The following is a 26,964-nucleotide window of genomic DNA, read 5'->3' as shown; positions in this document are numbered from 1 at the left end:
TTCTCTTCTCCACCATGGGTTTCAAGGATTCAAACTCAGGTTGTCAGGCTAGTGTGGCAAGTACACTTACCCACAGGGCCACTTTGTGAGCTCAAATAGATGTATTTGAAAGACAGGTTTGGTGTTTCCTTTGAATTTTTTCTGTACCGAGTTACATACTAAATGATGAGCGCAGTCAGGGACAAGGACATGCTTTAGCTGGGAAAGAGTTATTGAAAATGGTATTTCTGTGGAAAAAGAACGTGTAGAGCTAAATTATACCATAAAATGATGATTACTACAATAAACGGGTGTCAACCAGATGAATGCCATCAATAGGTCAAAACTGATTTAATCTCTGATGCTCATGAGTCTGTGGAGCACAGTTGTGTGACTTGTCTTCTTGATGTAATAGAAACGTTAGAAATGTAGAGCTGGTGAGAACTTGGTTCAAATCCTGCCTCAATATGTCCAAGTTACGTGAGCAGGTGAGCACTGATAACCCTTCTAACTGTCACAGGTAAAATGGGTGCACATCTGTATGCTTTGTGAATGTTTATAAAAATAATCTTAGAATGCATCACACAACAAAAATAAGTATAATTCATTAATAAAAACAAGACTGTGGGGGCTATAGAGATGGCTTAGTGGTTAAGGGCACTTACTCCTTTTTTGGAGAACCTGGGCTTGATTTCCCAGGGCCTACCTGGTAGCTCACAACTGTTCTGACTCTAGTCCTAGGAAATCCAATGACCTCTTCTGTCCTCCACAGTCATGACACACACATGGCACACTTACATATGTGGAGGAAAAACACTTATAAACATAAAATAAAAATGAATAAATCTTAAAAAGAAATCTGTAAAGGTGAAAGTATTTCTGACATTGCCAAATGGAAATTTGATGATGGTGTAACAAAAGTATGTCTAGTTACAATATCAAAGTTTAATGAAGGGTATTCTTTCCTTCACAAAAAATATGCACTATAATAAGCAACTCATCATGTAACTATGAATTTAAATATATTTTAAGAACTAAAAGAGTTTATATAATGGTATATAATAGCAATATACCTAAAATTATGGGTTGTAAAGCCTCATGAAAAATATAAGTCATTTTTACTATGTTGAAATATGATTTTTACATCTATTTTATTGACGCACATCTATTGCTTTATTAACAATAGGTCTTAATTCTTTTTGAGAAAAAAAAAATCCAGTACTTCAAAAGTAGGTCATGCTGTGCATAGATTTCTTTTTTGAGCATGATATGTACTTATGTGGTAAATTTTACATTTAGTCTTTACAAATGAAAAGCAGATGATATGACTGTCTACAGAGCATCAGAAATATTGCAAATGTATTTATTGGAAGCATTGTTACAGTTGTTTTGAATATAATATTCTTGGAAAAACCACTTGTCTACAGGACTTTGTTTTGGTTAGCAGACTCTACTAATTGAGACCCTTGTGTGGAAACCTCCCTGAGGGAAATCCTATAATTGGTGAAATCAGCGAGGGAGTGGACAGCATGCCATATAATTTCATCATTCTGGATCCCTGGCCCTTAATGTTTTAATCAGTCTCATACTTTCCCAGGACACAGAATCAATGAACTTCCCCAAAGAAATATTTAGATTAACTTTAAGCATCCACAGTTAGCATCATCTCTAGAATGCATTTTCATCCATGTTATAAAATATCCAGTAACCGTTCTTGGAGAATGTGGTTGTTTCTACTCATCTGCCAACTGTATCACCAGGTTCACAAAGAAGAAAACCAAAGCACAATCTAAAAAGTCTCCCAACCTTGGATGGAGTCACTTTCTTTCTTTGTTTTCTCCCTTTGTTTCTTTTTCTTTCTTTTTATAAAGGAACACTTTTAAAAAAAATCTATCTTGCAAACTTGTTGATAAGTTTCATCAACATTGCCCTGAAGCTACTTATGAAGAGGGTGTAGTTTGAAGATTTCAATAAATGCATGGAATAAACAGGTTACTTTGTATCTGCCTTGCAATCTAACTGGATAGTTTGCTTTAGTAAAGACCCATGCAACATTATGATATCATTAAGTGCTGTTATTGTCTTAATAATCAGGTATTCTTGAACCTTTAAAACATTTTTATAAGGTCCTATACTCTAGACATGATCTTGTTTATTTCAGTAATTTACCTCATGATAGTAGTAAATACAAATGTGTAAAAAGACCCCAGTATTATCTGCAACAGTAAAAATAAAGGAATAATCTTAAGTGTCAGTTACAATGGAGAATGTTTAAATACACTGGATTAGACTCAGTTAGAACAGCATGTAGCAATTAAGAGTTGATTTCTTTATAGGACCCTGAGAGTGACAGTCATGTAGTGGAGCTTCACATCCGACCCGTAGCAAAAGTGAAAACTTCTTCTACTGTACTATGCTTCCAAGTGAGGAGTTAAGGCATAAGTCAATAAAAACCATACAAACATGTGTGATAAATCATAACTGTGGTAAATGATAAGAAGAATCTGACTGTGAATATGTAAAATAGGAACCCTGGCATGATTTAGATTTAACTTGCCAAGGAACTGACAAATTAACTGAAATTTGATTGTGACCCAGGGCTGGGAAGGACTTCCAGAGATCTTCGTACAGAGTATGGTAGATGGAGCACAGTGTGTTTGCAGATGTAAATGGAAGATGAGTGGACTGGTGTGTGGAGATGGCTGGGAGAGAGTGACATAAGGTTTGTGTTTTAATTTTTTTATTTTTCTGTACTATGAAAAAGATTTGGAAGGAGAGAGACCAGAACTGGGAACCCACAGTGAGGTATAATACTAGTAGAGGTAAGTGTGATGAATTATGGATTAGACAGAAAGGTGGGGTCAAGTGAGTGCATTCAAGGCATTGTTGGGGGTTAACGGGCTGGCAAATGTGTTTAATGATGGCCTGTGTTCCAGGAGAGGGGTGATGATAACTGAGCATCCCTGTGAGGTTTTAAGCTTGAGGCACTGATTGTCAGTGACAACAGCATGGGGGAGGAGGTTAGGTTTGAAGAAGAAGCTATATACTTCTTTGAGGACATGCTAATAAAAGTTGCTTTTGAGTCCCCCAAGTGTAGAAAACAACAGGGAGTTGATGTAAACCCAGAATAATCTATATTGTTTCATCTTACTCTTATTGGTTGACCAATTGTGGGCATCCAATACGTATTTGTGGAATAAAAGAATGAATTGTCTGGAGAAGAAAATTTGCAAGCTGTTGGCTTATGGCTGGTAAGTTTCTACAAGGGAAAAAGAGTATAGAGTGAGAAGAAAAGATAACACTATGGGGGCGGGGCACGGATTCTTTTGTTAAATGGCTGTGCAGATGTATCCAGGAGGAGTCAGTCACACATTTTGGAATGGGCTCGTAAGTTATAGAAAACGAAGACTGAAAACATCATTTAGGTTTTATATTGAAAACCTTTGTTGACTGTACTAAATGTTATTTTTATAACAAGTGAATGGGAGCTGTGAGAAGGAAGGAGGAATCATATCTAAAGGTGATATGGGAATAAAGACTTTATTATGCTTACTGTAATTTCTTTTGAGATGTGGTCTTTTTATGTGGCCCAGGCTAGCCTTGAACACACTAGTTAGCACAGGATTGGCTTCAAACTTGTGGTGATCCTTCTGCCTCAGGCTCCTGATTATTGGGATTACAAATGTGTACCACCATGCTTGGCTTGTTGTTATTGTTAATTGCTGCCATAGATTTCTTTTGATAATAGAGCAATTTTGAACAAAATCTTATGGTCAAGGGAAGTCTTTCCATCATCTACTGTTTTCTACTTCATTCTTTAATATTTTATTATTTGTTTTGTAAAGTTCTCAAAAAAACTTTGGAATAAATTTATGAGTAGGATTTTTTTTTTGAGATAATTATGAATGGAATTGTTTTCCTGACTTCTTTTTCAATGATGGTGTTGTTGAGAAACTATTTTCTATATTTTTTTTATGGCTAATGTTTTTATGAACATTCCTATGTAAATAATTATGTAGACATAAGTTTCTTGGGTACATAGGTGCTTCTCAATTTAAGATAGGTTACACCCTGATAAACTTATCATAAGCTGAAAATGAAGCTAGTGTACTTAGCCTACTGAAGTATAGCAACACAGTCAGAGTAGAATATCAGCTGCCTAACCCATGTTTGCTGTGATACCCGGGAGCGGCAACTTATGCCAGTCTCCAGTATCATGAGAACATTGTGATTCACATCATTAGCCAAGGAGAAGACCAACGTTCAGAACCAGAAGTACAGTTTCTACTGAACGTAAATCATTTTGCAGCATTTTCAAAACCACCACTGAATAGTAGTAAGTTGGAGACCACCTGTATAACTTACTGTGCAGTTGCTGGATCACAGGAGACATTTTCAATATTTTGATAGACTTCTACATTGTTTTCCAACATGATTCTATTATTTTAAATCCTTAAGAACAAATAAGAAAGTTTCATTTTTTCTATATCCCAGGCAACACTGTTTTTTTTGTCTATCTTTTTTTAAATTTAGTTATTCTAACTAAAATTCTGGAAGTGATATCTCATTGTGCTGTTTTATTTGTATTTCCCTAATGACTCATGAACAATGCTCAGCATTTTCCTCTATGCTCTTGATCATTTGTCTTTCCTATTCAGAGAAAGTTCAGGTTCCATGCTCAAGTTAGATGATAGGACCAGGAGAATCTCCTCCCTACTAGCTAGCTTTTGTGGTATCAGCGGTGTTATGCAGACTGCCAGGGAAGAAAAGATACCAGTGGTCTCATGTCTTTGTAGTGCTGGATCCTGCATGCTACTTCCCTGACCTACTAGGCAAAATATGCTCACTGGTGCAGTAGTGGCTGGACTGTTACAAGGTAACTAACCTCATCCTGATTGAATTTAGACCTGCTCCATAGGAGGGAATTGCAAGCATGCTCTTGTAATCCTGATTAAAAGCTCATGGATGGGGAGGTCATAGGCCCTAGGATAGAGCTGGCTATTGTTATTTTGGTAAATGGTTATGCTGTCAAATTGCCTTCTGAATACATATGTTTCTACCCAGAGAACAGGGATGCTCTCAACCTTGATTAAATAAACTTCTTTTTGCAGTTCTGAGAATACTATTGTATGCTCAGCAGTAGCCCTAAATGGGATATATATTTCACTCCCCTCACCCAAGGCTCAGGGAATAAATATCTCAAGAAGAGGCAGAAAGAATGTAAGAGCTGAATGATAGGAGGAGGTGTAGCCAGGAGTTTTCTCTGGTCCTGCGGAATCTCTCCCACCTGCGTCCCACAGCCGCTTGGCCCAAATAAACGCACAGAGGTTTATATTATTCACAAATGATATAGCATAATGGCTCAGGCTTCTCACTAGCTAGTTCTTACATCTTAAATTAACCCATGGCTCGTGGCTTACCAGTATCTTTACATCTTGCTTCTCATAGTGGCGGCTGGCAGCTTCTCCCTGCTCTGTCATTCTCCATTCTCTCTCTCTCTAGTTAGAGTGTCCCGCCTCACCTTATTCTGCCTGACCATTGGCCAAACAGCTTTATTTATCAACCAATCAGAGCAACACATATTCACAGCATACAGAATGACATCACGCATCAAGGAGGGCTATGAAATGCAAACTTTTGGATTAGCACTCATGAATTCACAGCAGCTGTGGTTATGTGTAAAAGACCAGTGTAAGATAAAAAAAGAGGACATGATGCTGGAAGGGGGCTGTGTTAGGGTTATGTTTGGGAAGAGTTAGAAGTGGAAAGTATGAATAATTATGACCCTATTTAATTGTATGTATGCATGAAATTCTCAAGAATACAATGATGATGATGATGATAATTCCCCAGCACCAGGCATGAGAAATCTCCTTTCAAGTTATTGGTAAGAGGAGTCTAAATACTCTGAAGACAATACAGCCTGTTGCTGCTGCTGTGGATTGCCTTGCAGAAGTTGAAGGTAAGTCCCTATTGTTAAAGACAACATGCACTTCAGCCACAGGATTTGGAAGATTTGAGCTGGACCTAACCTGAAAATCCTGTCTCTGAGGACTAGCTTTCCTAGTACCAGATAGTGCTATTCAACCTGACAAGTGAGGGAAGCAAACAAAGCCATACCCAGCTGTGATGCCTATGAACCACAACAGTGACCAGCCTGGCAAGACATTCCGAATAGTGCAATAATGGCATTCATAGCTTGGTGATGACTGATTGAACTTAAGGCCTGTTCAACAGCAGTGTAGTTGAAACTTTTGTTGGGTTGCCAACCAGCTCCCAAATAAAGACATGGAGACTTATTAATTATGAAAGCTTGGGCTTAGTTTATGCTTGTCTCACTAGCTCTTTTAACTTAATTTAACCTATTTCTATTCATCTATGGTTTGCCTCAGGGCTTTTTACCTTTTTTTGTTGTTCTGTATGTCCTACTTTCCTGCTTCTTCCACATCTTTCTGGCCCCTGGAGTCTCCCTGGTATCTCTTTTCTTTCTCCTACTGAGCCTAAACTCCTCCTCCTACTTACTCTCCCTACCTGGATGTCCTACCTATACCTCCTCCCTCACTATTGAGTGTTCAGCTTTTTATTAGACCATTAGGTGCCTTAGGCAGGCAAGGTACAACACATTTTTACACAGTTAAACAAATGCAACACAACTTTACATAGTTAAACAAATGTTCCACACCACAGGAGGGGACAGCAAACCTAGCCATGGGCTTTACTAGACCACTCCCACCACTTTACTAGACCAGCATGATTTCTAATTGCATTCTAAATACTTGTCTTTATACCCATGGATAAGTGTAGCTCAAACCCCTCATCAAAGACGCTTCTGTTCAGCAGAGAGTGACCATCACAGAAAACAATAACTGCTCAAGATGCAGAGAACAACTAACTGATCACCAGGTACCCAGCCCAAATGTACACATTTATAACACAGCCTAAGGCTCAGGGAACAGTGCAGAAGAGGGGGTAGAAAGACTGTAAGAGCCAGAGAACTGGGAGTTTTTCTGTAATTGTCTCCTAAAAATGACAGGGACGCTACACCTACCTACACATGTAGCAACAATATGGCTACCTAAATAAGACCCAAACCATGACAACTCAGTGGACATTCTAACATGGAAGAAGGAAATATCATAGTACCCCACCCAGGAACTAAAAACTACAAACAACTAAAGAGTGCTGAGAGATAGAGTATTAGTCTTCCTGAGGATGAGCAACCTATTTGGTTAGTTAATACCTATCAGTCAGTCTTTAAGTAATATACATTCAAACAACATCAAATGGGCTCATGTGGTTATATTTACATATTTATGTATCTGTACATATATACATGTACACATAACAATAATAATCAAAGAAAGCCATGAATTTGACAGGGAATAAAGGGGATGACCTGAGAGGAACTGTAGGGAAGGTATGTAGGAGGGACTAGAGGTAAGAAAGGAAGAGGGAAAATGATGTAATTATATTTTAATTAAGATAAAATTAGTACCCAAAGCAATGCAGCCACAGAGCTGGAGGCAGCTGGAGGACACAGGTCTGGTGAGTGCCACTATCGTGAGCAAGTATATGGTGATGGGAGAGAGGGTGAAGTGGTACAGTCTGTGCACTGTGAAGGGAGGCGGAACTGGAGACTCAGTGGCAGGAAGGAGCATCCTGATATGGGAGGCCTGTACTGCTACCTGAGGCCATGGTGATGTCTAGACCGATGCTGCCACCATGCCTGGGTCTGTGGCCCTACCACAGCAGGGGTCTGTTCGGTACCAGCATGGTCTGGGCTGCGGTCTGAGAACATGTTGATGACCGAGTGCTGTGCTGAGCTGGCCCCATCCCTCACGTGGGCAGTGCAGGAAAGCTGGCATGCTGACCGCCCAGGCCCAGATCCAGGGCTTTGAGCTGGCCCACCCCAACATCTACCCTACCTTTGTGTTGGTGGAGCTTGTGAAGGGAATGGTCCTGAAGAACCATAGCAGCAGGATCGCCATGACTCAGGGCAACAGCAGGACATCCAAGAGGAATTTAGGTGGTGATCCAGTATTGATGGTGTAGCAGAGCCAGAGGCCTCGAACCAGACCAATGCCTCATTACAAAGAGTATTTGCAAGTAAAGTCGTTCGGACAAAAGGATACACTGTGTGTTCTAGTTAGGGTTTCTATTGCTGTGAAGAGATACTATAACCACTATTGGTGAAATTATTAAGGCCACTCCATGTAGTTAAAAGGGAGGTTTATTTTGTGGGGTAACTTACAAGTGAAGGGATAGGTAACAGGATCTGGGAAAGGTGTGGCGCAGTCCAGCGGTGTTCTCTGGAGAACTCTGCTCGGTCTAGCTCCAGCGTCCAGGGTCCAGGAACCAAGAGAGCCCATGCATCTGGATCTCGGGTCTTCAGCATCCTTTCTCAGCCCCGCCTTGTAGGCGTGACCACTACTGAAGCTTCAATGGGTGTTGGAACTTCCAGGTCAAAGCTGGAATGGCTACCCACTACAAACCACAGTAACTCTTATAAGGAAAATATTTAATCAGGGCAGTTTGTTTACAGTTTCAGAGGTTCAGTCCATTATCATCATAATGGGGAGCATGGCAGCATGCAGGCAGATGTGGTGCTGGCTACATCTTGATATGCAGGCTACAGGAAGTCAACTGAGACACTGAACAGTATCCTGAGCATAGGAAACCAAAAGTCTGCCCCCACAGTGACGCACTTGCTCAACTAAGGCCCAATAAAGCCACACCTACTAATAGTGCTACTCCCTATGAGGTTTTGGGGGCCAGTTACATTCAAACTACCACACTATGTGACATACCACAACATACTGCAGCCTCCATGGTAAAATTTATTTTTAAATTTAAATTTAATTTTTAATGTTCTTTTGTGGGGAGGTTACAAAGGTGTTGGGCAGATAATGGAAGGACTGAGACATGAGTGGGATTGGGGTTCATGGTGTGAAATTCACAAAGAATCAATAAAAGAATTATGAAAAAATAAAATTAAAAAGTAATTGGGTTATATATTTTTTAGATGTTGAGTTATGTGAATTATTCTTATATTCTGGGTACTAATACCTTAACAGTGCTTTGTAAATACTTCTCATTCTGTGGATTTCCTTTATATTCTCCTTTGTTTCCTTTCAAATATAAATGTACTCAGTTTTTAAACATTTTAACTGATATAATTGTTCACATTTGTGGAATACCCTGTGATGTTTAATAATGACTATATTGTATAATGTTTAAATCAGAATAAACCTGATCCTGCCATAATTTGGACTCAGAATGTTCTCCAAAGCCCTGTGTGTTTAAGACTTCCTTTGTATCTTGGTACTGTGGGGGTGGGTAGTGGAAATTCCACAGGAAGGGGACTCAGATCATTGTTGCTGTGACCTTGGAAGGCACAGTGGGTTGTTATGCCCTCTGTCTTCCTCTGTTTTATTTTATAGTGATGGGGTGAGTGTTGGATGCTTCAACCACAGTGTGCCTCTTTGCCATAGGACCAAAGCAATGGGGCCAGTGACTCAGAGACTACTTCCAACCTAATTTGGTCCCCAAATACAATGATTGCTTTTATAAATGGATTACCTCAGGTTTCTTTCTCTACCTTCCTTCCTTCCTTCCTTCCTTCCTTCCTTCCTTCCTTCCTTCCCTCCTTTCTTCCTTCCTTCCGTCCTTCCTTTCTTTCCTTTTTTTTTTTTTTTAATAGTGACATAAGCTGACCAACACACCTCAAGTGTTTATCATTTCTTCCTGGTGAAAACATACCAATACACCTGGTGGCAATGTATACATCTTCTTCAGCACAGGACACTCTCCTTTAGCTCTCTTACTCATTTAAAATTAGACTATTTGTGGATTTTCTGTTAAGTTGCTGAGTTCTTTTTATACTCTGTTCATAAACCACACACTAGTCATTCTGTAGGCTGTCTGTCTCTCCACTCATTAATTATTTCTTTTGTTGTGGGGAAGATCTGAAGTCTCACAAGGTCTTCCTAACCTCTTTTTATTTTTGTTTCCTATGATTTGGGGGCCACATCCAAAAAGTATTCACCCATTCTAATGTCTTGACATATATTCTCCTGTTACTTCCACAGCTTCAGGCCTTATATTTATATCTTTAGTTTTTTTTTAAATACCTATGGTAAATTTTAATTCACTTTTCTTGACTGCCAAGAAGTCAAGCTTATATACCACATTATTCTTCTTTGGAATTATCAGTCTATATTTTGCTTCTCCCTTCAGTTAATATGAAGCCAACATATTACAATTACTTTTTAAAATATTCTGTGATTGGTATGTAAAATGAATAAAAAATTTCTTAATAAAAATATAGCTTTAGTTTTGAATTGTTTTCAACTGGTGAGTGATAAGGATCTATTTTCACTATTCTGTATGCATATAACTAATTTCCCCAGGACCATTCATTGTAAATACTGTCCTTTCTCAGCTGCATGTTTACAGCAGCTTTTCAACCGTAGGTCAGCTGTAGGGACATGAGTTCAACTTCTAGGTTTATTATTCTCCTCCAATGCTCTGTATGCTTGCCTCTCCTCATGTTCAGTTTCCTACAATTTTTCTTAAAATTCTAACACTGAATGAAAATTTAACCATCATCAATAAGATAAGATAAACATGTATTATTTTGTGGAATTATTATTTTTTGTTGTTCTTTAAATTCAACCAGCAAGAAATACTTTCCGATGCAAACCTGTGAAGTAGCTGATTGGACCTTTGAACAGAATTCCTCACTTCACTGTAAAGATGATGTCCCTGGCTTCATTTTCTCCTTATAAAATTGGTATTTTTTTTCTTTTCTTTTTATTAAGAGATTTTTCTATTCATTTTACATATCAACCACGGATTCCCCTGTCCTCCCTCCTCCCACTTCCCAGCCTTCCCTCCACAACCCCCCCCCCAATTCCCACCAAAACTGGTATTTTATTGAACCTTTTGCTTAATAAGCAAGAAGCAACCAAGAGCAGGTTTATTTCATGTGACATCACGAGATACATACACATGGGTGAGTTTGCCGCAAAACTCTAAGATAAAAATGATCGTAGGGGATGGCAATAACTCCTTTCCCTAAAGTATTTCTCAATGAGAGAATGAGAGCTGAAGAGCAGTTGAGAAAACAAACAATCCGGGTGGTGGTGGTACACGCCTTTAATCCCACCACCGCCCCGCACAACTCTTTATGCCAACTCCAGGTTTACATTTCTTTTCTTTTTTTTTTTGGTTTTTCGAGACAGGGCTTCTCTGTGTAGCTTTGTGCCTTTCCTGGATCTCACGCTGTAGACCAGGCTGGCCTCGAACTCACAGAGATCCGCCTGCCTCTGCCTCCCGAGTGCTGGGATTAAAGGCGTGCGCCACCACCACCCGGCTCTTTCTTTTTTTTAATTTTGATGATTTTATACCCAGACCCACCCCCTTCCCTCTCCACCCAAATTTGTGTGCTTTCATTTTAAAAAACCCACCAAGTACAATTTGTGCTGGCCTTTACTCCTGCATGTGTGCCCTTCCACTGGCAAATGGTTAACCTACAAGAAGCCACGCCCTTAGAAAAAGATTCATCCTCCCTCTTTTAGTATCAATCAATAACCATTGTCTCCTTAGCTAGGATGAGACTTGGTGCCCAATTGACAAATCCCCCTGATTCAATTGTTAACCAGTACCTACAGAATCAGAACACAGGGTTAGACGAACACAACAGCAAGATCCCTTCCACTTGTCCCTAAATCCCCATTTGCCTCTTAGGGAAAAATTAGCTGCTTTCTCCATACCAATTAGAGTGCAATTATAACAACACCAGAAATAACAATTGTTCATGATAACAGTTGCTCCACAGTATCAAGTAAATGATAAAATGTTGGTTTTTGAAAAAATTGTAGGCTAATTAGAATCAATAGGCTTGGTCATGTTTGAGGGAATTTCCAAAGTATTGCAACACAGAACAAGCAAATATTGATTGAAACAAAGAATACTGCCATAGGAAACTCTGTTACTATCAACTTGAATGCTTTATATTTGAACAATGGAATAAAAATTATAGAAGTTAATCAGCTGCCAGTGTACTCTATGCAATATAGTTCAATTATGTATTCACCTAACAAAGAAATATCTGAGTACATAAATGAAAATAATCCTTAATTAAAATTAAATCCTTTCTGCTTACTTACAACTTAAACAATATATTGTAATATAGACTGTATTACTCCATAGTTAATGGTTAATTATGTTGATTATATTGCTCATTAACAATAGAATCACTCCCAAGAATAGAATGTTAAGATTCTCCTTAAGCAGGTAGAAAAGCATAGATGTACAATAAAGAACACACCACTAAGAATATGGATGATGAGTTTATTGTAAATGTATAGCAGATTTTTATTGGTTGCTGAAGACAATAATCCTCATGTGTTTTATAGAGACATATACACAATTCAAATGTCATCCCATTTTATAGCAAATCCCATAAAGGAATAGGTTTATAGAATTTTGGTCTAAAGATGACCTAGCATTTGATAGAAAATACAGTGCTTGTCATAGTGTGTATTAACAAGTCCTTTTCAGTAGCTCTTATTGTTCATTTTCACTTACTAAGCTGCTTGTTCCAGCAGTGCATGCGTGCGTGTGTGTGTGTGTGTGTGTGTGTGTGTGTGTGTGTGTGTGTGTGTGTTAATGTGCATGTGTGAGTGTTCACACACATGTGGAGATCAGAGAACAGCTTTGGGTGTTGTTACTTTGGTATATCCCACCTTACTGAGAGACAGGGGCTCTATTGACTTGGATCTCACTAATTATACTAGGCTGGCTAGCCAGTGTGCCTGGGGATCTGCTTGTTTCTACATCCCCAGGGCTGGGATTACAAGTGTACACCACATACCTGGCTTCTTTTCTTTTTTTCAAACATAGGGTTTAGAGATCAAACTCAGCTGGTCATTCTTCTGCAGGAAGCACTTTACTGACAGTATCATCTCCCCAGTGGTGGAAGCATTCTTTGTACAGAGCCAAGGAAGGTGAACTAAAGACACATTCATAGAAAGTTTTATACAAAAACTCTAAATTAGTTGTACAAATTGGGAAGGAAGCAAAGGCCAAAAAGCATGGGTTTAATTCAATCCCAGTGGATTCCAAGATCTCAGTGCATTGAAACTCATTCTTTCCAGTCTTTTGCAGAACTACAGAGAGAAAAAACAAAAGAAATTGACTTATAGATCACCATGACCCAAGTTGTTCTCTGGTCATCTATGAAGATAACGTGTAGTAAAGCAGCAGGAGAGTGGTTAGAAGAGACATGGGAGTGTGGAAGATGATCTGCTAGAATGTTAGGTTTATTTATTTATTTAATATTTTTTTCATTTATTTTATAACACTGACCACAGTTTCCCCTCCCCCCCCCTCCTTCCACTTCCTCCTCCCGACTCCCATCTACCCCCCTCCCTGTCCACCCACTCCTCCTTGGTCTCCATTCAGAAAGGGGCAGGCCTCCCATGGGCTTGAACATAGCATGGCACATCAAGTTGAGGTTGATTTATAACCATGACTTGATTTCCTTTGGATACTCTGTAAGTTAGATGAGGACAATGCATCCAGCTCTTATTTTGGAAAAGGCTAAACAACCCACTTAAGATTCACAACGCACAGTTTTCTACTGCTCCTAAGCTGCCTAACCACCTAACATAGAACTGTTTTGTAAGGAAAGAAGCATTTATTGCTTTTAGGCAAGAGCCTGAGAAGGTGAGAAAATGTGATCTTGTACCCACACAAAATGTAAATGCCATGCTTCTTGGTTACATAGTACCCAAGTTTTGCATTTTATCCAAACTGGCTGGTGTTCAGGAGGCACAAACCACAAAAATGAAGGAAAGATAGAAAGAAAATCTATTTCGAATGTGGTAGTCATTTCCCTAATTTGGATTAGCTATATATTAGAGGTGGATATTATAAATAAAAGAGATTAGAGACAGTTATATTGATATTTTTCCACATCCCTTTAGTTTAATAGTGGATTTGTATAATAGACCTAATTTGAAATGGTCTGTGTAGGAGGTGTGTTGCATGGAGGGGTATGCTTGTTGTTGGTATGTACCATATATTATATCTTTACAGCCTTCAAAATTCCCCACCTCATGGATGATTTTAGGGGGTCAAACCTCCAGGAAGCAATTAAGTTTTGATGAGGTCATGGGGTAAGGTGGCATAGCTGGGATTATTGTGCTGTCCCCCAACCGGGGATCCTACTGTTAATTGACAACCTCACCGTAGACGTCACAGCCTCTGGAAATGTGAGAGGTAAGTTCTTTTGTTTAAGCCACATGGTATTGTATCTTCTTGTGGCCTCTTGAACTAAGACAGTATCGAGGGTGTAGTTGTTGGTAGTATGTATGGTTGTAGTTGGGTGCATGTAAGAATAGTAGCTGGGGGTGAGTGAGTGTTGATAAGGAGGGTGAGAGGAAGGCTAGTTATTATTGATTGTGTGTGTGTGTGCATGAGTGTGTGTACATGCGCATGTGCATGCAAGCACATCTGTGCGGTTGCTGAGAAGTATGGGTTCAACATTTGTCCAAGCAGGCCCCCGAATTCATATCTTACCACCACACCTAAATCTTTAGCATCCTTAGTTTTTGTAGAAGCACAGATCAATGATAGCATGCTAGCTGCTTACTCTGGAGTCTCTGTTGCAAGATAGTGCTGTTCTAGTGAAAGTCAACGCGTCCTGGGCCTCCCCTCAGAGCAACCCCCCACTACCCTGGGCTTCGGTTCTAGTGTGATGGAGACTCCACCTTCTTTTGAAAGGTATTTTCAGATTGTTTTATGAGAAAATGAATGAATGAGCTTAAAATGGGAATGGGAGAAAGCAGGAAAACAAAGGGAGAAAGATAGGGGGCAAGAGGAGCATTTGCTCTAGAAGTCTGCGCAGTCCTGACATCCTCAGCACGCCTTTGTTCTTTCTCTGGGAAGAGCCTCCTCATTCATGCGCCTCGTCTGGGTTCCCAGTGCTGAGAGAGCATTCTTTAGAGTCTTTGATTCTTTATAACTCCTTAAAATTCACAGAGGACTAATGTGGTTTGCTGTGGCCTCACAAATCAGAAAGGACAACTGTTGCCCCACCCTTATCTGAGACAAAATTAATCATCTTCAAAGCACTTGACTAAAAAGCCCCAGTCCAAACCAAAGCACAATGTCACCTTTTGGGGACATAATGACTTTCCTCTCAAGCTCATATGATTTTTAAATAAGCAAGTGGAAAGGGGATAGAAAGGAGGAGAAGGGCTCACTATTTACCAGCTCGTGTATATACAAGGTGACTCTACTTCAGTAATCACATTGGCCAGCAAGAGTTATTGCTTCCTCTGCTCTGCGGTTCAGAAGATGTATCCAAAAAAAAAGAAAAGAAAAAAAAAATCGATGTCAGCTGGCTTTAGAGGAAATGTTTTTAATGGGCCTGTTGTTGCCAAGTCTCCCTGGGCAGCTTGATGGATGTCTCTGCACTGTGACGTCAGCCGCCTGGTTCTGTGAAGCTTATCTCCCAGGCTCTCAGTTTCACAAGTATACTGAGGTCAGGTAGTGCAAGCAGAAGAAGGAGTAGAGGGATTAGGATGTGACAGTGGGGAATGTGAGGAGCTACATGGAACTGGAGAGGGTGTCTCTTATGTATAGGAGTCGTTTCTGCTTACTTCTGTATGCAGTGCGAGGCAACAAGGGACCCGTGCTGCAGGAGTCTCTGATGTTTCAGGGGAAAATTTCCTTCCTTCATCAAGGATGAGAAACAGACTAGGTTGGGATCATACAAAGGGACATTTGTGGATGACTCACCCTGAAGAAAGAAATTAGGAAATATTCTAATTCTAAAAGCTTTTGTGCTTGATCTGCTTAAGGGCCCCCCCTGGCAATGGGATCAGGATCCATCCCAAGTGCATGAGCGGGTTTTTTGGAGCCTAGTTCCTATGATGGAACACCTTACACAGCCTTGGTGCAGTGGGAGGAGCTTAGACCTGCCACAACTGAGTGTACCAGGCTCTGCTGACTCCCCATGGGAGGCCTTGCCTTGGAGGAGGTGGGAATGGGGAGTGGGTTGGGGGGGACTGCTGGGGAGGTGGGAGGATGGAGGAGAGGGGGATCTGTGGTTGGTATGTAAAGTGAATAGAAACTTTCTTAATAATAATAAAAGCTTTTGTGAAGGCCCACTTTTATTTACTGGACTGCTGTAACAAAATGCCACAGACTGAGTGGCTTACACACCAGAAATGAATTTGCTTACACTTCTGAATGTTGGAACCCAGGATCAAAGTGTTGGCAAATTTCATTTCTTCTTAATTATGAGAGATCCCCTCTTGTTGAATTGCAAGTGGGTTTTTGTTTGTTGGGTAATTTGAGATAGGATCTCACTGTGTAGCCAAGCCCAGGCCAGGCTTGTCTGGAACTTTCTATGTATCTATGTTGGGGAAATGACAAAACTTGTGATCCCCCTGTATTGACCGTTCATGTTCTTGGATTACAAGCAGCAGTTACCATGTCTCCGTGAAGTCAGCCACCTTTTTGGGTCTTTATGTTTTTCATTGCGTTTGCACTCCTTGGAGTTTCTTCTGTGTCCAAATACCCTCTTCTGAGAAGACTACACTAGTTTGATTGGGTTAGGTTCCACACTAGTGTGCTTATTTGAATCTGTCACCTCTTTCAAGACTCTCTCTACCAGCATGCTCCCACTTTGAGACGCGAGAGGTGGGCTTCCTGTGGTTTAGAGGCACTGTCTTCTGACACAGTCTCACTCTGGGATATTGGTGATGACAACTCCCTGTGGTTTAGATGTGGCTTTGTGTCCCACTATGCTTTAAAGGTTTGGTCCTAAGGGAGGTACTACTGGGAGGCGGTGGGAGCTTTATGTAGTAAGATCTTAGCAGGAGTTCCTTGAGAATCCAAGTTTGGAAGGATCAGAGAGAGGTTTCATGCTTTTACATTGCAGTGCATCAGTAGGTGATATGGGAAGGGAGAGCCCTTAGCAGAGCCTGAGTGCTGTGAGCCTCCTTAACGTCAAGCTAAATAAGTTTCTTCCCTTCCTGTGTAGATGCCCTGGGTATTTTATGGTACTAATGAATGGTGACTAACACAGGACTTTAATATATGAATTCTGAGGGGAAAACAATTAAGGTGACAGCAGGGAGGCATCCCAGAGTCCATGTTCTTCACAGGCAGGCAGCTTGGGCATCTGCATTCCATTCTCCTCATTCAGACCCTTTGACAACTACGTATTACAAACAAGATGTGAACAACTCCAGCACACATATACAGTGACTTAATTAATACTTTAAGCTCATCCTTAGACAAGAAATTCCCAAGTAAGCTTGTGATTATTATAGATTATAAAGGCTTGCCATAGGGAGTGTGGGGTTCCTCGACTCCTCCAACAGAACCAACTTTGTCATCATCGTGAACTGTGTTCCATTTTGGAGGTGGCGTTGTCTTTAAATAGTTAGTAATTGGTACTTCAGTGCGTTCCAGCATTTGTCACCACTCACGGCTCCTATTCTCCACGACACGGCATCTGTGGTGAGATATGGTGGTTTACACTCCATCTGTGTGCAGCTAGTCTTGCATGCCAGCAACTACTCAGCTCGAAGAGAGGAGCTCCCATGCTGCTGCTGAGGACAACCCCTGAGAATTATTTTTCCACTGAGCCAAAATAAATTTACTTCCTGTGGAAAACAACAACAACAACAACAACAACACAAAAGCCTAGTAGAAATTGCATGTTCTAAGGAGTGCTTGGAAGGACTACATGGGCTTTTTGTTACATGGAGTGATGACCAATAGTATTGATCTAGTTACTTCAAAGTTTGACCTGATTCACTATATAATAAAAGCACAGGTAACCTGATTTTTTAAAAAAGCGAAGGGACCCCTGAATATAAACTTCTCCCTGAACAAAATATAGACATTGCCTGCAAATGATATGAGAAGCCTTAAGCATCTCTGATCATGAAATAGGAACAATCAAAACCAAATGGTTCCAATAGGATGGACATCATTGAAACAAAACAAAACACAACACAAGGAACCTCAAGTGCTCTGAGAGGCAGAGAAAAGGGAACCCTGGCATACTTTTGGTGGGAATATAAATTCTACCAATAGTTCATCCACGATGGAAAGCAGCACGCAATATGGAAGTTCCTCAAAAAATCGAGCTGCTATACAATCTAGCAATCCCATTGGTGAGTATCTGTTCAGAGTCAACCAAAGAAACATCTCGGGATAGTCACACCTCTATGTTCACTGCGTTATTATTTATAGTAGTCAAAATAAGGACATAACCCAAGACAAACGGATAGAAAGTTCATAATATCTTAAGTATTTACACACATATATAGTTACATGTTGTTTATCCAAAAAAAAGAAAAATGAAGGAAGTTGTGCCATAGTTGTGAGCTTGAATAGACCCGGAGGACGTTGTGTTAAGAGAAATAAGTCAGACTCAGAAACACAAGTCTTGAATGATATCATTTACATGTGAAATCTAGAAAAATTAAACTCATAGAAATAGAGAGTATCAGAACTATGGTTAGCAGGTCCTGAGAGAGAGAGAGAAATAGAGAAATACTGATTAAAAGGTGCAAAGTTTAGTTGTAAGATGAACAAGATCTGACGACTGTAATTTGTGAAGAGCAGAGGTTCATTTCATACCCTTCTAGAGTTGGGGAGTCTCAGGTTGAAGGAAATACATCTGGTGAAGCTCTTCTTGCTTTAACTTTCTATGTTAAGAGACAAAAGATCAAGAGAGAATTGGCAGTGAGCCTGCTTTTATAGTGACATACATATTCTGGTGGCATTGAGTCCATTCCTATGATGAAGACATCAATCCACTTACCAGGGCAGAGCCCTCATCATTTAACCTCTATACAAGGCTGCACTAGAGATCAAATTTCCAACTTAACTCTCAAAATATACTGTGCTGGTTAGTTTTTGTCAGCGGACACATAAGAGACTCACCTGGGAAAAGGGAAGTTCCTTCATTGACTTTACCTATGGTGCACTGTCTTGATTGATGTTTGACATTGGATGGTGCAGTACCAGTGTGAGTGGTACCACCCCCGGGAAGATGGTCCTGGATTGTATAAGAAATGAGGGGTGGTGGTGGTGAATTTGGAGGTGGGGACAGCTGTCAATATAGAATCAGAGGTAGGGCAGAGGGATAAATAACAGCAAGAATGCTTGAAAAAAGTCTTAAGGAAACTTTATATTTACTTAAAATTATATATCACATACATATGATATAAATTTAATGTATATTAAATTAAGTTAAGCTACTTAGGCCGACAGTGCTCCCCCAAGAGCCATAGACCATCTGACAACCACCCCCTCCCAGCATCAGGCACAAGAAAACTGTTTGTGAGTTATTGGTTAGGGGAGTCCAAAAGACTTCTAAAAGTAAACTCTTTTTTAAAATTAATTAATTAATTTTTCCCAGCCTGATCACAGTTCCCCCTCCTTCCTTCTTCTTCTCCTCCGAGTCCCTTTCCCCAACGTCCACCCTACCCCCCATCCACTCCTTCTCCCTTCCCCTAAGAAAAGTGCAGGCCTCCCATGTGTATCAGCCAGCCATGGAATATCAAGTTGCAACAAGACTAGGCACCTCCTTTCCTATTAAGGCTGGAGGAGGCAACCCAGCAAAAGGAACCAGAATAGCAGGAACCAGAGTCAGGGCCAGCCCCTGCTCCCTCTGCCAGGAGTCCCACAAGAACAGAAGCCACACGTGCAGAGAGAGGGCTCAGGTCAATCCCCTGCAAATTCTCTGGTGACAGTTCATGAACCCAGGTCATTTGACTCTGTATTTTCCTGTGTTGTCCTTGGTCCCTCAGGTTCCCATAATCCTTCCTCCCCTCTTCTACAGGATTTCCTGAGGTCTGTTTAATGTTTGGCTGTAGGTCTCTGTATCTATTTCTATCAGTTGCTGGATGAAGACTGAAGACTGGGCTAGGCAACGATTTATGAGTACAGCAGAATATCATTAGGAATCATTTCATTGACTTTTTTTTTCTTTTGGCCAGTCATGTTTAGTTCTATCCTGGGTCTCTGTGTTGTCCAAACTCTGGGTCCTGGTCCTCCAGGCATTGTCAGGGGTGGGCTCTCTCTCATAGTATGGGTTTCAACCTGGATCAGTCATTGCTTGGCCACTCCTATAATTTCTGTACCACCTTTGTCCCAGCATATCTTATAGGCAGGGCAAATTGTAGGTAAGAGGTTATGCGGCTAGGTTGGTTTCCCAGTCCCTCCACTCCAAGTGTTGCCTGGCTACAGGAGATGGGCAGATCATGCTCCATATCTTCCACTGCTAGAAGACTTAGGTAGGGTCACCTTCATAGATTACTGGGAGTTTCCATTGCACTAGGTTTCTAGCTCATCTTACAGATATCCCTGATCCCAGTTGTCTTTCCCAGTACTCTCTCCCTCCATCCTCCCACCACCTGATCCCTTCTATTTTCATGCCTAATCATCCATCTAGATCTCTCCCTCTGTCCACCTGTGATGTCTAGTCTATTTCCCTTTCACAGTGAGATTCATGTGTCCCCCCCCCGTAGCATGATTATCCTTTACTTTATGGCTAATATTCACCTATAAGTGAGTAAATACCATATTTGTCTTTCTGGGTCTGGATTACATCACTCAGGATGATCTTTTCTAGTTCCATCCATTTCCCAACAAATTTCATGATGTCATTGCTTTTAACAGACAAGTAATACTCCATTGTGTAAATGTACCACATTTTCTTTATCTGTTCTTTGGTTAATGGACATCTAGGCTGTTTCCAGAAAAACTAAAACTCCTGTAGGCCATTGCTGTTGCTCTTGGTTGCCTTCCAGAGGCTGAATGTAAATCATTATTGCTGAAGAGAAAATGTACTTCAGACATAGAATTTGGAAGATTTGAGCTGGATCTGACCTGAAAACTGCCTCCCCAAGGACTAGCTTTCATCTACCGGAAATGTTATGCAATCTGTCAAAGGGGGGAAGAAATCAATAGCCCAAACCAGCTATGATACCTATGAACCACAGCAATGCCCAGCCCTTTGAGGTACTCTTAAATGTCCAATAGTGGTGCTCATATTTTGGTGGTAACCAATAGTGGTTTAATTGGATTTCAGGCCTGCTCAACAGGAGGCAAATTATGCATGGTACCAGAAACCTAGCCAACTACTTGGGGATAGAGAGGTCATTGGTCCTTGAGAAGAACCCACTACCATCACTCGACTAGACCAGTGAAATTTCTAACTGCATTAAAAATACTTACATTTATACCTACAGAGAACTGCAGCTCTCACCCCTCATCCAAGAGACTTTTCTTTTAAGCAGATGGTGACTATATCAGAAATCACAACTTGTCAAAATATACGGAATGACTGATCATAGGGTACCCAGAACTAATGAATATACATACTACACAACTCTTGCACCCAAGGCTCCTAGAGCGTCATTGAATAGGGGGCAGAATTCTGCAAGAGCCAGAAGACATTGAAATGTGCTGTGAGATTGTCTCTTAGAAATGACAGGGAGTCTATTCTCTAGTATAGAAATGATGGGATAAAAGGGCAGATTGTTGAGTCTACTTTTGAACAACCATTAGTCTCAAATATTTAAGTTGGTATGGATTTTTGTATATGTATACAAATTTAAGGTTATTTTTGTTGTACGGTATATATGTTTCTACTGTTGTTTAAGGTATTGTACCTATGCAGCTCACTTAAAAGTTTTAGTCCTTAAAAGCTAGTTAGGATAATAAAAAAAGAGAGGTTAATAGTTATTCATCTATAACAATCAATGTTAGGCATGTTTTCAAGGTGAAATAGAGATATATTTTAAATAGATAGACAGTATTCAAACAATTCAAAGACCTACAGAATATGTCATTTAAATTGTTTTAATAACATAAGGCTTTTCATGACAGTGAGACACATCTGCTCCTAGCAGCACCAATTTACTTCAAAAAAGGATTATTGGCATCAAGGAACCTCCATATGGAGTTTGCTTTTATTGTGGCAAAGTTTGCCACTGGGAAAGAAACTGCCTTTGCCTCAACTGGCAGTGTACTGTCCAAATTGGACAAGCAGAACTCAAATGAAAGTAACTGCTGAATTTTGCCACAACAAGGTAGGACAGTTCTTCAAAAAATTGCTGCTTCACAGAAAAGTCTGTCAGATATTCTCGAAGAGTAGGCAGAAGATGCATGCGCCAAAGTTGCAGAGGGACCTTGGGTAACTGTCCAGACAGATAGCTGTTTCTGTTGTTTCTATAGTTTTGGAAGTTGTTTGCTCTGCACTTCCTGCTTACTCAGGTAATATAACCTTGTCAGGTCTCTGATGGAGTTAAAGATTAGATATTTATAGTTATAGTTTCCCTTGTTACCAAAATCAGAAAAGAAACTTACATAAGAGATGTGAAGCTTATAAGGTTGGGAAATATAAAATCTTAAGTTGTTTATCTAAGAAGATGTTTTAAGGTCTAACAAGAATTTTTTTAGGATGGTAATAAAAATTATGATAAAAAATGGGTTACCTATAAAACTTTGGACTCACTAAGATAGGAAAGAAATAGAGTATTTTCTCCAAAATTGCCAAATACAAATGGATTGGACATTGTAAATATAATTCTTATTGATAACTGTCCTTATATGTAGTTTTACTGTGTTAGAGTTAAACCCTTTCCTTTTTATTTAGACAAAGGGAGGAAATGTTATGGGATATTTGTACACTGTGTGAAGATATATTGCTGTGATTGGTTTAATAAAGAGCTGAACAGCCAATAACTAGGCAGAAGATATAGGTGGGATTTCTGGGCAGAGAGAGAGGGAATAAAAGATTAACTGAGGGCATGAAAGATGCCATGGAGATGTAGAAGGAGTTGGACACACAGAATGGGAGAGAGGTTAAAGCCACGTGGTAGAACACAGATTAATAAAAATATGGGTTAATTTAAGTTATAAATTAGTGGGACAAGCTAGTGGGACAAGCCTAAGCTAAGGCCGAGCTTTCATGATTAATAAGAAGTCTCTGTGTCATTATTTGGGAGTTGGCTGGCAGGAAAAAGACTCCCTACACTCCTCCTATAATCCCATAACAATATGGCTGCTTAAACAAGTTCTGTATAGTAATAGCACTAATAGATGTGCTAATGTGTGAAGGGAAAATGGGAACCAGACACAGAGAAAGAACTACAGGCAACTAAGGACTGTCAGGAGAGGGAGAATTAGTTTTCCCAAGGAATGAACCCCCAATTGGTTATCTAATACCAAATGGTCAGCCCTGAAATCATATTCATATAAGTGCCCTGAAAGACTCAGAAGATTTAATCCATATATTTATATGTTTATAGATATATGTAACAATAATGATCAGAAAAAAGAGAGCATGAAATTGAGAAGGAATAAAGGCGGAGCACATGAGGGTTTGAGGTGAGAGGACATGGGAGAGGTTGGAGAAAGGAAAGGGAGGGAAGGAAATGTAATTATTAAAAAGTCATAGAAGGTAGAAGAAAGGAAGGAAAAAAGTGTAAAGGAGTGAGGGAAGGAAGGAAAGAATAAAGGACAAAAAAAGAAAACTGAGTCAGTCATAGGGAGCAAGCCAGTAATCAGTGATCCTCCATGGCCTCTGCTTCAGCTGCTGCCTCCAGGTTCCTGCTTGGCTTCCCTGGATGATGGACTATACCCCAAAGCTGAAATAAATCCTTTCCTCTCCGGAAAGTAGAGCGGTGGTTATGCTTTTAGCCTTGGTGTTTTATCACAGCAACTGAAACAAACTTCCAATACACAAAGCAAGCACAAAGGTCTCTCAGAAAATTGATAAGTAGCACATTTCTGACAGTGGATATGTGGTGTCAGCTCTCCTAGTCACTCATGATTCTGAAGCATTCAAACTGAGGTATCAGAGGCTCCGTCTCAGCCCAGTGCAGGGTGAGGGAACAGACAAGCTGGGTCAGGAGTCATCATATTTGGAACAGGTTCATCCTAAGACAGGAAAGCTCATGTTCAAGGAAAGAAAAGAAGAAAGAGACGAGTCAAAGGAAGTGGAAATGGGAAACTTTCCACTCAGTGCCTGGCCACCATTCCTAACTTCCAATTCTTTGTTTCTATTCCTGGTGTTGCTCAAGTGTGTTTTTTGCCCTTGGGTCTAGAGAAATAGCCCCGTGTCTTTATGGAAATACTAGCATTTGCCCAAAAGATGTTAAAATCAGCATGTATCCCCATCTAAGAAGAGTCATGTAACTATCCAAATTACCCAATTATGAATACTGTCTCACATTGTAGGTTTTACAAGCTTACACTCTTTCCATGTTTTGAAGAAGCAGATGTGGACATTTGCAATTCCTGCCCTTTTTAAAAAAATTTCTTCTTATCAGATTGCCTATAATTTATAAGTTTTATTTCTGAAATATGAATCCAGTATGCTAATTTTAATGATTAACTTAAGCAGGGTTGAAGGAAGATACACACTGCTAGTTACACTTTAGCCTCAATAAATAGCTGTAGGTTGAATCACTGTGACATCTTTTCCAAGTCTTTTATAAATGTGGCACAAAGCTTTTTTTGTAGGGTAACCCCTCTGCCTTGGCCTCTAGGTAGGAATTAACTTGCTCCATGTCACAAAATGATGATGTTAGAATCAATGCAATATATCTCTCAACCACCTGAAAATAGACTTTGTACCTATATTCCAAATCTCCGATCTCTTTTTGTAATTTATCTTCTATGGAAGAAATCGAAATAGTCTAGCCCAGACAAATTTTGGATTGGACAAAGATTTCATTTTATTGGATGTGTGAAGTCCTGCTTAATTATAGTTTAGATCTAATAGCTCCTGTAAATTAAATGCTCCAAAATTACCCTGGGTGAGAAGTCAGTTGGACAACCAGGAACCAGGACCAGAACCAAAGTAGATTGACTATAGCTTTCACCAGTAACATCTATGTTTGTTTGTTTTTTAACTCCAGTAGCATTGCCTGGTGCACTTGTCTTTTGGAGGAACACAGCCTCTGGTTATTGTGATTTGATAGTTCCACCTTCAGTTTTAGGAGCTGGTGTTGCCAGATAATTGGTGGTGCATTTTCAGCGCAGCACCTGCATGGCTAGTACATGTGATTTAGATAAGAATACTGCTTCCTTACATCAGAGCTTATATGCTGTTACTTATCTATTTTGTTTTTCACGAAAGAAAGACAAATAATTGTATACGTAGATAATTGAAGTGACTTGTACCAAGCAATGTGAAGGTTGTTAACATCAATACATGCTGTACTTGAAAATCTTAAGACAGTTAATTTCATTTTATGTGTATTTTATGACAGTGAACATTTTAGAAAAGCTAGGCATGGTTGGTACACTCCTGTAATTCAGGCACTTGGGAGGCAGAAACAGGACAATCAGAAGTTTGATGTTCGCCTGGTCTATACAGTGAGTTCCAGACCCGCTAGAGCTATGTGGTGAGACTTTCGTTTCAAAAAGAAAAAAGAAAAAGAAAATCCAGCAAGCAAGCAAACAAACCATGGCTGTGGTTTATTCTTACCTGTGTTTTCTTGGAGTCACAGGCAACACCTATGTGGGCAAGGGATCCTCTTTGACTTCAAACTTTTATTGAAGGTGTTGTTAGTCAGTTAACCTCTACAGTCCATCCTAAAAATGAAGGTTCTCAAATGTCCTGTTTTCCTCATGTTCTGCGTTTTCCATGATTATCTAATGAACACTCATTGGGGACCAGACCAAAGGAGGTGGTGTCAGAAGAGAAAGTGAGTAGGAACTACCTAGACACAGAATGGAGAGGGGGGCATGGAGAGAGAAGGAAGCCTCTCTGAGGTTGGAAGCAACTGGAGGGTGGGGCACAGAAAGCCATGCACAACTTTGGGTTTTCGCTGAGTAGTAATTGTGTGAGAAGTGAGTGGATGGAGGCTAAGAGAGATTATGTGGTATGAATTAAGCCAGGGAAATAGGTTCATATTTGTGTTCCACACACAAAAGATTGAATTTTATCCTGAAGCTTCTCTACAATGTTTGGTTAAGAACTCCAGGAAGGATTAAACGGAGATGGCATGAATGAAGTTTACCATTTAGAAAAATTACCTTGGCTATGCTTTGGGTCTGAATGGAAATGATTTTGGCTCATGGTTTCATGATCTATGGTTTTTTGGTTAAGTCTGATGTAGAACATATAAGAATCACATGCAGAAACACACTGAGTAGGTAAAGTATAAGGTTGCAATAAAGGCATTTATGTGGACACCCTGGGCCCAAAGGTACACTGATTCACTCAGCCAAGCATTCTAGGCAGAGGGAGACTGAAAGGGAAAGGTTTTATATGGGGTCATGTGGCCCTCGAGGGTGAAGTTACATAAAGTTCCTCATCTTCAGCTTTTGTCTCTAAAACCTTTTCTAATGGTGGAGCATATGTATGTGGTATGCTTGAATCTGTATCTGTGTGTGGGTTTGTGTGCATGGGTTATGGTCGTCTATTACTCTCCACATTATCTATCGAGGCAGGGTCTCTAGCTGAGCCTGGAGCTTGCCATTTTCATGTAGTCTAGCCAGGCAGCTTGACCTGTGGCTTCTACCTCTGCCCCCAAAATGCTGGCATTACAGAGGGCTGCTGTTCCTACACAGCTTTTATGTGGGTTCCTGGATCTGAATTCTGGTCCTTTCACTTGTGCAGAACCATCTCAGAACCCCGAGAATTTGTTTTAGTATTTTCTACTAAATGATTATACTCTGCAACTTTATAGGTTTTGTGCATCTCTTCCCATTTGCAGACATGTTGTAATTAAGTAATGTTTTCCTTTAAAGCTAGGCTTTCATCCTCAGCTCCTCAGTTTTGAATTTCAGTAACTCCATATGGTATTTTTAAATCGGTAGTGAACAAGCTCTTTTTCTTAACTCTGAGCTGAAAATATAACCTTTGCTTCCTCCAGCCATTGAAAGTATTGTTTGCTTCTGTCAATTGGGAAAGGGAGGCTTGGGATA

This window comes from Peromyscus californicus, unplaced genomic scaffold (genome assembly GCF_007827085.1).
Source record: "Peromyscus californicus insignis strain IS unplaced genomic scaffold, ASM782708v3 Scaffold_21__1_contigs__length_65335640, whole genome shotgun sequence".
Classification (NCBI taxonomy): Eukaryota; Metazoa; Chordata; class Mammalia; order Rodentia; family Cricetidae; genus Peromyscus; species Peromyscus californicus.
This window is presented reverse-complemented; position numbering follows the sequence as displayed.